This window comes from Meriones unguiculatus, chromosome 14, assembly GCF_030254825.1.
Source record: "Meriones unguiculatus strain TT.TT164.6M chromosome 14, Bangor_MerUng_6.1, whole genome shotgun sequence".
Lineage (NCBI taxonomy): Eukaryota > Metazoa > Chordata > Mammalia > Rodentia > Muridae > Meriones > Meriones unguiculatus.
Window position 1 is genome coordinate 49494187 of NC_083361.1, and position 16815 is coordinate 49511001.

The 16815-nt window shown below is 41.4% G+C and overlaps 4 non-coding genes across 4 annotated transcripts; all 4 read right to left on the reverse strand.

Moving 5' to 3' along the window:
• Positions 1-1479: 1479 nt before the first annotated feature.
• LOC132647314 (small nucleolar RNA SNORD109A) lies at positions 1480-1544 on the reverse strand. The gene has a single exon (XR_009585682.1). It is a non-coding gene; the product is annotated as a small nucleolar RNA SNORD109A (small nucleolar RNA).
• A 3511-nt stretch (positions 1545-5055) lies between these two features.
• LOC132647315 (small nucleolar RNA SNORD109A) lies at positions 5056-5120 on the reverse strand. The gene has a single exon (XR_009585683.1). It is a non-coding gene; the product is annotated as a small nucleolar RNA SNORD109A (small nucleolar RNA).
• Positions 5121-8595: 3475 nt separating this feature from the next.
• Positions 8596-8660, reverse strand: LOC132647316 (small nucleolar RNA SNORD109A). Its single transcript, XR_009585684.1, has one exon. It is a non-coding gene; the product is annotated as a small nucleolar RNA SNORD109A (small nucleolar RNA).
• Positions 8661-14002: 5342 nt separating this feature from the next.
• LOC132647364 (small nucleolar RNA SNORD109A) lies at positions 14003-14067 on the reverse strand. The gene has a single exon (XR_009585732.1). It is a non-coding gene; the product is annotated as a small nucleolar RNA SNORD109A (small nucleolar RNA).
• Between the last annotated feature and the right edge of the window lie 2748 nt (positions 14068-16815).

The window sequence follows — 16815 nt, forward strand, 5'->3', positions numbered from 1 at the left end:
CCTCTGTGCATGGAATTCTCTCCTTGTTTATCCAATAGAGTGTTCCATAATTGACTTTAGATTTCTTCCCTGCCATGCTACCTCATCTTGGAAGAGAGAGGAATCCAAAGGTACCTTTTTGTCTACATGTATGTTACTATGTCTCGATTCATGGAACTCAAGTCTTCCACTTGGAAGAGCGTTGGAATCATCTACCATGCTTCAGGTTAAATCTGATGAAAAGAAGATGTTTTCTACGCACTAACTGACTAGCCCGTGGTCAAATACACTGGGTTGCTTTTTATCGAGTATGTTGTACTACACATCTGAGATTACATGATGTCCTTGATTGGATATTCAAGCTTCAACCATGGCTTTAGAAATTGTGTATCCAGCAAGTGTTACCAAGAGTCCTATGCTACAGCTTCGTAAAAGTCTGTTAGTCGTAAGATATATATATATACATATATGTGTGTGTCATTTCTGAATTAATTGTGTTCATCATGAGGATGTTAAGAAGATTCAGTGTGTGGTTCTTTCTTGTTTCTTTGAAGAGTTAGCGCATCTGATCCATTATCAGGACTGTGGGTCTACCAGCTAGCAACATGTTCTTTAGAAATATCTTTCCTTGTTTCATAAAGGAATGGTTGTTTTCATAGATCTTGGGTAACACGCAAATTTTGTTAGAATAGATGATTTGCATCTGTGTGAGAGCGGCAATCAGAGGATGAATGTACCCAGGAGGAAAACAGAAACAACAACAACAAATAACAGAAAGCAAAGCCCAATTGTCATTTCTCATGATGGATCAACTGAGATGGTTTCCATGCGAGAGAGAGATAGGTAAACACAACATGCTCTGGAAGATTTTGGCAGCTAAGACATAAATGATGAACACCAATAAAACTAGGGAATGTCTCCAACAGGTGCCCTGGCTTCTCACCTAGCATTTATTATCTAGAATTTACCCAGCCTCCAGCAGGAAAGACCATTTCAATTTTCCCTCTATATAAATTGAATGATCCTTTAATTATTAGTTATACGTCAGCCTTTACACAACTTTGGGTAAAGTGCGAGGGCAGTCCTTGTCCTCCAATATTCTTGGGACTACTGGCATGAGCCCTAACCTCCCCTCCTGACACTTTACCACATATGTGCAAGGGTACATCGCCGGAGACTAGGAATGAGCAGCACGTTCGAATTCATCAGTTCTTACATATTTTTTGAGTACGTCATTTGCACCTACAGTCATCTCTACCTGATATATGTGCCTACTCCTATAGTAAAGGTTGTCTCCCTATCACTTGGAATCATTTCTATCTCTTTGAAAATAGAAAGCAATGAAGATTGTATCAAACCAAGTATGGGTACTGTTATGAGGCCTTTTTTGAAAAATCTCAGAATCTGATGCCATACTGCACAGTTCTCATCCTCTCTGAAGAGGGAAGAGTGCAAGGCAGGCTCTGAAATCCTCATGGTTCTCACGAGGACCTCATATCTGGACCTCAGATCGCATCTGTTCAAGTCAGTCAACGTCCTCAGAGACCTGTTGTCATCATAGATCCAGAAAGGCCTTCGCTCAACACATGAGTTTTCACCTACCAAGTGAAACCCAGAGAGCTAGACTCCTGGGCCTTGACAAGGAAGTTCAAAACTGTGCAGGAGGCATGTAGCTCATTCTGTCAAAGGTTCTGGGGAAACACAGAGGACAGGATTAAAGAGCCTTTCCCCTTTGACACCATATGAGAAAAATAGAGGTCAACACATTGCCTTTGGTGGGTGTCACTGGCCCCAAATCGGGTACCTGTGAATGTTCCCTGAACTTATGTATTTAATCTTTACAACAAAGATTTGGTAAGAATAGAGAAAACATTCAAGAAAGCAAAATGACTTTTTTTCCTATCTAGATAAGATTTTTTCAACATCCTAATTTGCGGTTTCGATTCTATGCTCCTCATGTTAACCCGCCTTTACACTTCCTCCTCCTGTTCCCTGTCTTCCATGTATGTTCCTCTCCATCTTTCAGTGCCCAGTATTGAGCCTTCCAGTTGTCCTGCAATTGTCAATGCTCTGGAGGATTTTGTGATGTATGTCGCATGACCACCAGCTCCTTCCATATTTCCTTGGACAACAAAAAGCAACACAAAGGCCAAGCTACATTTTGGTCCATAAACATCACCAGGTATCCCACAGGACATTGATAGGGACAGGAGTTGGGTTCTGTGTGCCTGATTCCTGAACCTTCTCTTCGTATCACCTCTCATGTCATGTTTCTTCAAATGAACTCAACACCACCCAGTTTCCAAGATGAAGGAAGGCATTGCATTTAATACCAAAAATATTCTTAGTTTTGTTTTGTTTTGTTCTGACAATGGACAACAAGATTTCTGGCTCAACATAATCCATAATCATTTATAAAAAGAATAAATATGGTTCATTGTCAGCTCTGTTTGAGTTTTCGAAAACTTTATGGCAATTCACCTGAATTTTAGAGGGCAAGATTGCATGTTTCCATGCTACTTACAAGGAAGTGAAAACGCATGGGTGGCTCTCTTAGTATCCACGCCAGAGGATCAAGGATAGATGAAATTTGTGAGGGTTATTGTTCTGTGCTCTAGGGGTCTAGACTCCTAACACCTTATCATCTTCCTTTGGGTTCCACACCTGTCAGGGCAGAAATAAGAGTTTAATTCTTTGAGCTTGAATGTCGATAAGGGAAGGAGCTGGGAGAAGGCTTTTCTTAGTACTTCTGGATATATTATTTAGAATTGGAAGCTTCAATGGTAGCTTCAAAAGAAAGTCAAATATGCCAATAACTTCACCCAAGTGTTGGTTTTCCAAATGCACCTCAAAATACTAATGGTATTAGGTAGTATCCTTGTCACTTGCTTGGGTTGGGACTACCTAGCTAAGTCCCCTACAATGCCAGGGCCATAGCAAGTGTTCCACCATCAAGAGGCAAGACGAAGCCTAGGTTGTTTAGCCATGAGAGGGACGTTAAATAATTCTCATCTCTTGAGGTACACAATAGGTAAATATTTAGACAGGCGAGAATGCAGCCTGCCTACAAACAAAAGACACAATGGGAAGCAGCGTCACTTACCTGTCCTGCCAGAAGGGAAGCACCTCTCCAAGTTTTAGCCTGCAACATAATAAGTATGAAGGTTATCAGAAAAGGAAATGCGTCTAGGCAACCTTGACTTTCTAAAGTGTCCCGACCTTCAAGTCTGCCAGCAGTTCAGTCTTTCCCAGAACCAACTATTGAATTCATTTCCTCCCTTCCAATCCCCTCAGATGTTAGCCACTGTGGCAAGGATTTCTCTTCTTCTGATGACTTCCTCAGAAGCTGTCTGTGAGAGCATCTTTGCCAGTGCCAACAGGCACATTGTGTACACTTCTCAGTGGGCAGAGAGGAAGTTGGACAAAGCAAAGAAGAAGCAGTGAGTATAGCATTGCAGTATGGTCATTCTTAACTCCTCCTTTCTCAAAGTCAAAACGACCAAGTTGCACAGAGGTGAAAGTCAGTAAGCCCAATTGTATCTTTGAGATTTCAGGGTGTCATTGAAATTTGTCCTCTGTGCATGGAATTCTCTCCTTGTTTATCCAACAGAGTGTTCCATAATTGACTTTAGATTTCTTCCCTGCCATGCAACCTCATCTTGGAAGAGAGGGGAATCCAAAGGTACCTTTTTGTCTACATGTATGTTACCATGTCTCGATTCATGGAACTCAAGTCTTCCACTTGGAAGAGCGTTGGAATCATCTACCATGCTTCAGGTTAAATCTGATGAAAAGAAGATGTTTTCTATGCACTAACTGACTAGCCCGTGGTCAAATACACTGGGTTGCTTTTTATCGAGTATGTTGTACTACACATCTGATATTACATGATGTCCTTGATTGGATATTCAAGCTTCAACCATGGCTTTAGAAATTGTGTATCCAGCAAGTGTTACCAAGAGTCCTATGCTACAGCTTCGTAAAAGTCTGTTAGTAGTAAGATATATATATATATATATATATATATATATATATATATACATATATGTGTGTGTCAGTTCTGAATTAATTGTGTTCATCATGAGGATGTTAAGAAGATACAGTGTGTGGTTCTTTCTTGTTTCATTGAAGAGTTAGCGCATCTGATCCATTATCAGGACTGTGGGTCTACCAGCTAGCAACATGTTCTTTAGAAATATCTTTCCTTGTTTCATAAAGGAATGGTTGTTTTCATAGATCTTGGGTAACACGCAAATTTTGTTAGAATAGATGATTTGCATCTGTGTGAGTGCGGCAATCAGAGGATGAATGTACCCAGGAGGAAAACAGAAACAACAACAACAAATAACAGAAAGCAAAGCCCAATTGTCATTTCTCATGATGGATCAACTGAGATGGTTTCCATGCGAGAGAGAGATAGGTAAACACAACATGCTCTGGAAGATTTTGGCAGCTAAGACATAAATGATGAACACCAATAAAACTAGGGAATGTCTCCAACAGGTGCCCTGGTTTCTCACCTAGCCATTATTATCTAGAATTTACCCAGCCTCCAGCAGGAAAGACCATTTCAATTTTCCCTCTATATAAATTGAATGATCCTTTAATTATTAGTTATACGTCAGCCTTTACACAACTTTGGGTAAAGTGCGAGGGCAGTCCTTGTCCTCCAATATTCTTGGGACTACTGGCATGAGCCCTAACCTCCCCTCCTGACACTTTACCACATATGTGCAAGGGTACATCGCCGGAGACTCGGAATGAGCAGCACGTTCGAATTCATCAGTTCTGACATATTTTTGAGTAAGTCATTTGCACCTACAGTCATCTCTATCTGATATATGTGCCTACTCCTATAGTGAAGGTTGTCTCCCTATCACTTGGAATCATTTCTATCTCTTTGAAAATAGAAAACAATGAAGATTGTATCAAACCAAGTATGGGTACTGTTATGAGGCCTTTTTCGAAAAATCTCAGAATCTGATGCCATACTGCACAGTTCTCATCCTCTCTGAAGAGGGAAGATTGCACGGCAGGCTCTGAAATCCTCATGGTTCTCACGAGGACCTCATATCTGGACCTCAGATCGCATCTGTTCAAGTCAGTCAACGTCCTCAGAGACCTGTTGTCATCATAGATCCAGAAAGGCCTTCGCTCAACACATGAGTTTTCACCTACCAAGGGAAACCCCAGAGAGCTAGTCTCCTGGGCCTTGACAAGGAAGTTCAGGAGGCATGTAGCTCATTCTGTCAAAGGTTCTTGGGAAACACAGAGGACAGGATTAAAGAGCCTTTCCCCTTTGACACCATATGAGAAAAATAGATTTCAACACATTGCCTTTGGTGGGTGTCACTGGCCCCAAATCGGGTACCTGTGAATGTTCCCTGAACTTATGTATTTAATCTTTACAACAAAGATTTGGTAAGAATAGAGAAAACATTCAAGAAAGCAAAATGACTTTTTTTCCTATCTAGATAAGATTTTTTCAACATCCTAATTTGCGGTTTTGATTCTATGCTCTTCATGTTAACCCGCCTTTACACTTCCTCCTCCTGTTCCCTGTCTTCCATGTATGTTCCCCTCCATCTTACAGTGCCCAGTATTGAGCCTTCCAGTTGTCCTGCAATTGTCAATGCTCTGGAGGATTTTGTGATGTATGTCGCATGACCACCAGCTCCTTCCATATTTCCTTGGACAACAAAAAGCAACACACAGGCCAAACTACATTTTGGTCCATATACATCACCAGGTATCCCACAGGACATTGACAGGGACAGGAGTTGGGTTCTGTATGCCTGATTTCTGAACCTTCTCTTCGTATCACCTCTCATGTCATGTTTCTTCAAATGAACTCAACACCACCCAGTTTCCAAGATGAAGGAAGGCATTGCATTTAATACCAAAAATATTCTTAGTTTTGTTTTGTTTTGTTCTGACAATGGACAACTAGATTTCTGGCTCAACATAATCCATAATCATTTATAAAAAGAATAAAGATGGTTCATTGTCAGCTCTGTTTGGGTTTTCGAAAACTTTATGGCAATTCACCTGAATTTTAGAGGGCAAGATTGCATGTTTCCATGCTACTTACAAGGAAGTGAAAACGCATGGGTGGCTCTCTTAGTATCCACGCCAGAGAATCAAGGATAGATGAAATTTGTGAGGGTTATTGTTCTGTGCTCTAGGGGTCTAGACTCCTAACACCCTATCATCTTCCTTTGGGTTCCACACCTGTCAGGGCAGAAATAAGAGTTTAATTCTTTGAGCTTGAATGTCGATAAGGGAAGGAACTGGGAGAAGGCTTTTCTTAGTACTTCTGGATATATTATTTAGAATTGGAAGCTTCAATGGTAGCTTCAAAAGAAAGTCAAATATGCCAATAACTTCACCCAAGTGTTGGTTTTCCAAATGCACCTCAAAATACTAATGGTATTAGGTAGTATCCTTGTCACTTGCTTGGGTTGGGACTACCTAGCTAAGTCCCCTACAATGCCAGGGCCATAGCAAGTGTTCCACCATCAAGAGGCAAGACAAAGCCTAGGTTGTTTAGCCATGAGAGGGACGTTAAATAATTCTCATCTCTTGTGGTACACAGTAGGTAAATATTTCGTCAGGCGAGAATGCAGCCTGCCTACAACAAAAGACACAATGGGAAGCAGCGTCACTTACCTGTCCTGCCAGAAGGGAAGCACCTCTCCAAGTTTTAGCCTGCAACATAATAAGTATGAAGGTTATCAGAAAAGGAAATGCGTCTAGGCAACCTTGACTTTCTAAAGTGTCCCGACCTTCAAGTCTGCCAGCAGTTCAGTCTTTCCCAGAACCAACTATTGAATTCATTTCCTCCCTTCCAATCCCCTCAGATTTTAGCCACTGTGGCAAGGATTTCTCTTCTTCTGATGACTTCCTCAGAAGCTGTCTGTGAGAGCATCTTTGCCAGTGCCAACAGGCACAGTGTGGACGCCTCTCAGTGGGAAGCGAGGAAGTTGGACAAAGCAAAGAAGAAGCAGTGAGTATAGCATTGCAGTATGGTCATTCTTAACTCCTCCTTTCTCAAAGTCAAAACGACCAAGTTGCACAGAGGTGAAAGTCAGTAAGCCCAATGGTATCTTTGAGATTTCAGGGTGTCATTGAAATTTGTCCTCTGTGCATGGAATTCTCTCCTTGTTTATCCAACAAAGTGTTCCATAATTGACTTTAGATTTCTTCCCTGCCATGCTACCTCATCTTGGAAGAGAGAGGAATCCAAAGGTACCTTTTTGTCTACATGTATGTTACTATGTCTCGATTCATGGAACTCAAGTCTTCCACTTGGAAGAGCGTTGGAATCATCTACCATGCTTCAGGTTAAATCTGATGAAAAGAAGATGTTTTCTACGCACTAAATGACTAGCCCGTGGTCAAATACACTGGGTTGCTTTTTATCGAGTATGTTGTACTACACATCTGAGATTACATGATGTCCTTGATTGGATATTCAAGCTTCAACCATGGCTTTAGAAATTGTGTATCCAGCAAGTGTTACCAAGAGTCCTATGCTCCAGCTTCGTAAAAGTCTGTTAGTAGTAAGATATATATATATACATATATGTGTGTGTCAGTTCTGAATTAATTGTGTTCATCATGAGGATGTTAAGAAGATTCAGTGTGTGGTTCTTTCTTGTTTCATTGAAGAGTTAGCACATCTGATCCATTATCAGGACTGTGGGTCTACCAGCTAGCAACATGTTCTTTAGAAATATCCTTCCTTGTTACATAAAGGAATAGTTGTTTTCATAGATCTTGGGTAACATGCAAATTTTGTTAGAATAGATGATTTGCATCTGTGTGAGAGCGGCAATCAGAGGATGAATGTACCCAGGAGGAAAACAGAAACAACAACAACAAATAACAGAAAGCAAAGCCCAATTGTCATTTCTCATGATGGATCAACTGAGATGGTTTCCATGCGAGAGAGAGATAGGTAAACACAACATGCTCTGGAAGATTTTGGCAGCTAAGACGTAAATGATGAACACCAATAAAACTAGGGAATGTCTCCAACAGGTGCCCTGGCTTCTCACCTAGCCATTATTTTCTAGAATTTACCCAGCCTCCAGCACGAAAGACCATTTCAATTTTCCCTCTATATACATTGAATGATCCTTTAATTATTAGTTATACGTCAGCCTTTACACAACTTTGGGTAAAGTGCGAGGGCAGTCCTTGTCCTCCAATATTCTTGGGACTACTGGCATGAGCCCTAACCTCCCCTCCTGACACTTTACTACATATGTGCAAGGGTACATCGCCGGAGACGAGGAATGAGCAGCACGTTCGAATTCATCAGTTCTTACATATTTTTTGAGTATGTCATTTGCACCTACAGTCATCCTACCTGATATATGTGCCTACTCCTATAGTAAAGGTTGTCTCCCTATCACTTGGAATCATTTCTATCTCTTTGAAAATAGAAAGCAATGAAGATTGTATCAAACCAAGTATGGGTACTGTTTTGAGGCCTTTTTCGAAAATTCTCAGAATCTGATGCCATACTGCACAGTTCTCATCCTCTCTGAAGAGGGAAGATTGCACGGCAGGCTCTGAAATCCTCATGGGTCTCACGAGGACCTCATATCTGGACCTCAGATCGCATCTGTTCAAGTCAGTCAACGTCCTCAGAGACCTGTTGTCATCATAGATCCAGAAAGGCCTTCGCTCAACACATGAGTTTTCACCTACCAAGTGAAACCCCAGAGAGCTAGACTCCTGGGCCTTGACAAGGAAGTTCAAAACTGTGCAGGAGGCATGTAGCTCATTCTGTCAAAGGTTCTGGGGAAACACAGAGGACAGGATTAAAGAGCCTTTCCCCTTTGACAACATATGAGAAAAATAAAGGTCAACACATTGCATTTGGTGGGTGTCACTGGCCCCAAATCGGGTACTTGTGAATGTTCCCTGAACTTATGTATTTAATCTTTACAACAAAGATTTGGTAAGAATAGAGAAAACATTCAAGAAAGCAAAATGACTTTTTTTCCTATCTAGATAAGATTTTTTCAACATACTTATTTGCGGTTTTGATTCTATGCTCTTCATGTTAACCCGCCTTTACACTTCCTACTCCTGTTCAATGTCTTCCATGTATGTTCCTCTCCATCTTACAGTGCCCAGTATTGAGCCTTCCAGTTGTCCTGCAATTGTCAATGCTCTGGAGGATTTTGTGATGTTATTCGCATGACCACCAGCTCCTTTCATATTTCCTTGGACAACAAAAAGCAACACACAGGCCAAGCTACATTTTGGTCCATATACATTACCAGGTATCCCACAGTACATTGACAGGGACAGGAGTTGGGTTCTGTGTGCCTGATTCCTGAACCTTCTCTTCGTATCACCTCTCATGTCATGTTTCTTCAAATGAACTCAACACCACCCAGTTTCCAAGATGAAGGAAGGCATTGCATTTAATACCAAAAATATTCTTAGTTTTGTTTTATTTTGTTCTGACAATGGACAGAACTAGATTTCTGGCTCAACATAATCCATAATCATTTATAAAAAGAATAAATATGGTTCATTGTCAGCTCTGTTTGGGTTTTCGAAAACTTTATGGCAATTCACCTGAATTTTAGAGGGCAAGATTGCATGTTTCCATGCTACTTAAAAGGAAGTGAAAACGCATGGGTGGCTCTCTTAGTATCCACGCCAGAGGATCAAGGATAGATGAAATTTGTGAGGGTTATTGTTCTGTGCTCTAGGGGTCTAGACTCCTAACACCCTATCATCTTCCTTTGGGTTCCACACCTGTCAGGGCAGAAATAAGAGTTTAATTCTTTGAGCTTGAATGTCGATAAGGGTAGGAGCTGGGAGAAAGCTTTTCTTAGTACTTCTGGATATATTATTTAGAATTGGAAGCTTCAATGGTAGCTTCAAAAGAAAGTCAAATATGCCAATAACTTTACCCAACTGTTGGTTTTCCAAATGCACCTCAAAATACTAATGGTATTAGGTAATATCCTTGTCACTTGCTTGGGTTGGGACTACCTAGCTAAGTCCCCTACAATGCCAGGGCCATAGCAAGTGTTCCACCATCAAGAGGCAAGATGAAGCCTAGGTTGTTTAGCCATGAGAGGGACGTTAAATAATTCTCATCTCTTGTGGTACACAGTAGGTAAATATTTCGTCAGGCGAGAATGCAGCCTGCCTACAAACAAAAGACACAATGGGAAGCAGCGTCACTTACCTGTTTTGCCAGAAGGGAAGCACCTCTCCAAGTTTTAGCCTGCAACATAATAAGTATGAAGGTTATCAGAAAAGGAAATGCGTCTAGGCAACCTTGACTTTCTAAAGTGTCCCGACCTTCAAGTCTGCCAGCAGTTCAGTCTTTCCCAGAACCAACTATTGACTTCATTTCCTCCCTTCCAATCCCCTCAGATTTTAGCCACTGTGGCAAGGATTTCTCTTCTTGTGATGACTTCCTCAGAAGCTGTCTGTGAGAGCATCTTTGCCAGTGCCAGCAGACACAGTGTGGACGCCTCTCAGTGGGCAGCAGGGAAGTTGGACAAAGCAAAGAAGAGGCACTGCCTATAGCATTGCAGTATGGTCATTCTTTTTTTTTTTTTTTTCAATGCTGTTTATTCAGGAACATTGAAGAATCCTCGGGCCCTGGGGAAAGTCAGCCCACAGCTTAAATAGCCTCTGGGTAGCCAACCCAGGCGTGCCACGGGGGCAATGCAGATAGGTCCACATACATGGAAGCAAGCCAGATCCTCGGCCTTAGCCAAATGTGGAGTTGTTCGTGACAGAGAGCACTCACCATCAGGAAGGTGGAAGGCGGAAACCAGCTCCATCTTTAAAGCATAGCATTCCGCAGCTCTCTACAGTTCCCCCTTTTTGTTTTAGATGCATCAGGCAAGAGTAGAGGTCTGATCTCTGATATTAGAAATGAATTGGGACTTTGTACAGATGTTCATTTAGGTGTCATCCACCCAAAGAGCATCAGACCCGTCTGATACCTTTTTCTCAGAGGCGGGACCTGGGGCATCAACCTGCATCCAATCAGACATGCTCTTCTCTGGGTCCAAAGCGGCTGACCCTGAGTGCAGTGCTTAGCCTCGCATCCTGAGCTTATCATTTTAGCTTTTTATGGTATCCAACCATGCTTGGGGGAATGTCCTGCTTCATGGCTGTAAAGGCCTGAATGATCATGGCTGCATCACACTTTTGTGAGACTCTAATCTTGCATATATACCACAGGCAAACCAAGGAGACCAACACCAGAAGGCCTGCTAACACTCCCATGCCCGCCCATTCCTTCAGATGGTTCATTGCTGCAGCAATCCATGTTGATAATCCTGTGGCTAGTCCTGCGTCCACTCTGGTAGAATTTACTGTGACAATGGCCAAGCTCAGCTGCTCCATCGTAGTATCGAATTCTCCAGTCCAATTATCTAAAATATAGCTCGACAATTGTTTAGACAGATTTGCAGCACAGGAAAAATTCTCATCTTGTATGCTAGTGACACAAAGTCCAGCATACTTTCATTGACAGCCAGGTTGAGCGATTTGCCATAGGGTATCTATTTGCTCCTACAAGAGGTCAATCCTCTGATTGACACCATCAAGCTTCCTTTTAGTTGAGCATTAATTCCTTTATGTACAACAAAGGCATGAGCTACATTGGCTTAATGATTATTCAGGGTCTGAACTGACAGACTACAATAAGAAAGGAGAGGAGATCCTCCCCTATTAGTGGACTTGGGGAGTGGCATGCAAGCAGAGGGAGGAGGGAGGGTGGGATTGGGAGGAGAGGAGGGAGGGGCTAATGGGGGGATGCAGAATGAATAAAGTGTAATTGATGAAAAATTTAAGAAAAAAGGAAAAAAATAATTTAATAACCTTAAATGAATTTCAAAATTGGAGGAAAACATGGAGTTAGTCAATTGGCATGGAGCACGTCTCGCCCCTGGGGGCAATGGTCTCCTGAACTTACTCAGACCTCGGACACCACCACTGCTAGTTCTAGAACTGACGCAGGATGTTCCAACGAGGGGTTAAGGCTTCTCATAATATTTCCTATAAGCCCACACCTGTTTGTCTATATCCCCCATTTTTATTCATTATTAGCCAGATAGAGTCAAGTAATTGTGGTAATGATACTTGCTTTTTTGCCCAATGCTGGAATGCTAGTAAATTTAGGTATGCCCTGGTTACTCGCATGCCTCGCTGGGTGCCTGTGCCCATTGATGCCCCTCACGCTATGACTCTCTTCAGACAGAAAAGGGATCTTGGAACTACAGCCACCATTGTTACTACCATCTCATTGACAGCTGTTGGAGCTACCACCAGGGCATTAGCCATGAGTCATACTGTACAGTATGGTCATTCTTAACTCCTGGTTTCTCAAAGTCAAAATGAACAAGTTGCACAGAGGTGAAAGTCAATAAGCCCTATGGTATCTTTGAGATTTCAGGGTGTCATTGAAATTTGTCCTCTGTGCATGGAATTCTCTCATGTTTATCCAACAGAGTGTTCCATAATTGACTTTAGATTTCTTCCCTGCCATGCAACCTCATCTTGGAAGAGAGGGGATTCCAAAGGTGCCTTTTTGTCTATATGTATGTTACCATGTATCGATTCATGGAACTCAAGTATTCCACTTGGAAGAGAGTTGGAATCATCTACCATGCTTCAGGTTAAATCTGATGAAAAGAAGATGTTTTCTACTCACTAACTGACTAGCCCGTGGTCAAATACTCATGGGTTGCTTTTTATCGAGTATGTTGTACTACAAATCTGAGATTACATGATGTCCTTGATTGGATATTCAAGCGTCAACCATGGCTTTAGAAATTGTGTATCCAGCAAGTGTTACCAAAAGTCCTATGCTCCTGCTTCCTAAAAGTCTGTTAGTAGTAAGATATATATATATATATATATATATATATATATATATATATATATATATATATGTGTGTGTGTGTGTGTGTGTGTGTGTGTGTGTGTGTGTGTGTGTGTCAGTTCTGAATTAATTGTGTTCATCATTCATGAGGATATTAAGAAGATTCAGTGTGTGGTTCTTTCTTGTTTCATTGGAGAGTTAGTGTGTCTGCTCCATTATCAGGACTGTGGGTCTACCAGCTAGCAACATGTTCTATAGACATAGCTTTCCTTTGTTTTTTAAAGGAATAGTTGTTTTCATAGATATTGGGTAACACGCAAATTTTGTTAAAAGAGATGATTTGCATCTGTGTGAGTGCAGCAATAAGAGGATGAATGTACCAAGGAGGAAAATAGAAACAAAAACAACGAATAACAGAAAGCAAAGCCCAATTGTCATTTCTCATGATGGATCAACTGAGAGGGTTTCCATGCGAGAGAGAGATAGGTAAACACAACATGCTCTGGAATATTTTGGCAGCTAAGACATACTTGATGAACACCAATAAAACTAGGGAATGTCTCAAACAGGTGCCCTGGCTTATCACCTAGCCATTATTATCTAGAATTTACCCAGGCTCCAACAGGAAAGATCATTTCAAATTTCCCTCTATATAAATCGAATGGTCCTGGAATTATTTGTTATACGTCAGCCTTTACACAACTTTGGGTAAATGGCGAGGGCAGTTATTGTCCTCCAATATTCTTGGGACTACTGGCATGATCCATAACATCCCCTCCTGACACTTTACTACATATGTGCAAGGGTACATCGACCGAGACTAGGAATGAGCAGCACGTTCGAATTCATCAGTTCCTAGATAGTTTTTGAGTACGTCATTTGCACCTACAGTCATCTCTACCTGATATATGTGCCTACTCCTATAGTAAAGGCTCTCTCCCTATCACTTGAAATCATTTCAATCTCTTGGAAAATAGAACGCAATGAAGAATGTATCAAACCATGTATGGGTACTGTTATGAGGCCTTTTTCGAAAAATCTCAGAATCTGATGCCAAACTGCACAGTTCTCATCCTCTGTGAAGAGGGAAGAGTGCCAGGCAGACTCTGAAATCCTCATGGGTCTCACACGGACCTCATATCTGGACCTCATATCGCATCTGTTCAAGTCAGTCAACGTCCTCAGATACCTGTTGTCATCATAGATCCAGAAAGGCCTTTGATAAACACATGAGTTTTCACCTACCAAATGAAACCCCAGAGAGCTAGACTCCTGGGCCTTGACAAGGAAGTTCAAAACTGAGCAGGAGGCATGTAGCTCATTCTATCAAAGGTGGTGGGGAAACACAGAGGACAGGATTAAAGAGCCTTTCCCCTTTGACCCCATATGAGAAAAATAGACGTCAAAACATTGCATTCGGTGGGTGTCACTGCCCCCAAATCGGGTGCCTCTCAATGTTCCCTGAACTTCTGTACTTAATCTTTACAACAGAGATTTTGGCAAGAATAGAGAAAACATTCAAGTAAGCAAAATGACTTTGTTCCTATCTAGATAAGATTTTTTCAACATCCTAATTTGCGGTTTTGATTCTATGCTCTTCCTCTTTACCCTCCTTTAGGATTCTTCCTCCTGTTCCCTGTCTTCCATGTATGTTCCTCTCTATCTTTCAGTGCCCAGTATTGAGCCTTCCAGTTGTCCTGCAATTGTCAATGCTCTCGAGGATTTTGTGATGTATGTCACATGACCACCAGCTCGTTCCATATATCCTTGGACACAAACTGGAACAGAGAAAGCAAGCTACATTTTGATCCATATATATCACCAGGTATCCCAAAGGACATTGACAGGGACAGGAGTTGGATTCTGTGTGCCTGATTCCTGAACCTGCTCTTCTTATCACCTCTCATGTCATGTTTCTTCAAATGAACTCAAAACCACCCAGTTTCCAAGATTAAGGAAGGCATTGCATTTAATACCAAAAATATTCTTAGTTTTGTTTTGTTTTGTTTTTTCTGACAATGGAAAACTAGATTTCTGGCTCAACATAATCCATAATCATTTATAAAAAGAATAATTATGGTTCATTATCAGCTCTGTTTGGGGCTACGAAAACTTTACGGCAATTCACCTGAATTTTGGAGGGCAGATTGCAAGTTTCCATGCTACTTACAAGGACTTGAAAATACATTGGTCGCTCTCTTAGTATCCACGCCAGAGGAACAAGGATAGATGAAATTTGTGAGGGTTATTGTTCTGTGCTCTAGGGGTCTAGACTCCTAACACCCTATCATCTTCCTTTGGGTTCCAACCTGCCAGGGCAGAAATAAGAGTTTAATTCTTTGAGCTTGAATGTCGATAAGGGAAGGAGCTGGGAAAAGACTTTTCTTAGTATTTCTGGATATATTATTTAGAATTGGAAGCTTCAATGGTAGCTTCAAAAGAAAGTCAAATATGCCAATAACTTCACCCAACTGTTGGTTTTCCAAATGCACCTCAACATGCTAATGGTAATAGGTAGTATCCTTGCTTGGGTTGGGACTACCTAGCTAAGTCCCCTACAATGCAAAGGCCATAACAAGTGTTCCACCAGCAAGAGGCAAGATGAAGCCTAGGTTGTTTAGCCATAAGAGGGAAGTCAAATGATTCTCATCTCTAGAGGTACACAGTAGGTAAATATTTAGTCAGCCGAGACTGCAGCCTGCCTACAAACAAAAGACACCATGGGAAGCAGCGTCACTGCTTACCTGTCCTGCCAGAAGGGAAGCACCTCTCCAAGTTTTAACCTGCAACATAATAAGTATGAAGGTTATCAGAAAAGGAAATGCGTCTAGGCAACCTTGACTTTCTAAAGTGTCCCGACCTTCAAGTCTGCCAGCCGTACAGTATTTCCCAGAACCAACTATTGAATTCATTTCCTCCCTTCCAATCCCCTCAGATTTTAGCCACTGTGGCAAAAATTTTCTTCTTCTGATGGCTTCCTCAAAAGCTGTCTGTGAGAGCATCTTTGCCAGTGCCAGCAGACACAGTGTGGACACCTCTCAGTGGGCAGCAAGGAAGTTCAACAAAGCAAAGAAGAGGCACTGCCTATAGCATTGCAGTATGGTCATTCTTAACTCCTCCTCGTTTCTCAAAGGAAAAACGAACAAGTAGCACAGAGGTGAAAGTCAGTAAGCTCTATGGTATCTTTGAGATTTCAGGGTGTCATTGAAATTTATACTCTGTGCATGGAATTCTTTCCTTGTTTATCCAACAGAGTATTCCATAATTGACTTTAGATTTCTTCCATGCCATGCAACCTCATCTTGGAAGAGAGGGGAATCCAAAGGTGCCTTTTTGTCTACATGTATGTTACCATGTCTCGATTCATGGAACTCAAGTCTTCCACTTGGAAGAGCGTTGGAATCATCTACCATGCTTCAGGTTAAATCTGATGAAAAGAAGATGTTTTGTACGCACTAACTGACTAGCCTGTTGTCAAATACTCATGGGTTGCTTTTTAATAGAGTATGTTGTACTACACATCTGAGATTACATGATGTCCTTGATTGGATATTCAAGTTTCAACCATGGTTGTAGAAATTGTGTATCCAGCAAGAGTTACCAAGAGTCCTATCCTCCTGCTTCCTAAAAGTCTGTTAGTAGTAAGATATATATATATGTGTGTGTGTGTGTGTGTGTGTGTGTGTGTGTGTGTGTGTGTGCGTAAGTTCTGAATTAATTATGTTCATCATGAGGATATTAAGAAGATTCAGTGTGTGGTTCGTTCTTGTTTCAGTGGAGAGTTAGCGTGTCTGCTCCATTATCAGGACTGTGGGTCTACCAGCTAGCAACATGTTCTTTAGAAATATCTTTCCTTGTTTTTTAAAGGAATAGTTGTTTTCATAGATCTTGGGTAACACGCAAATTTTGTTAGAAGAGATGATGTGCATCTGTGTGAGAGCTGCAATAAGAGGAAG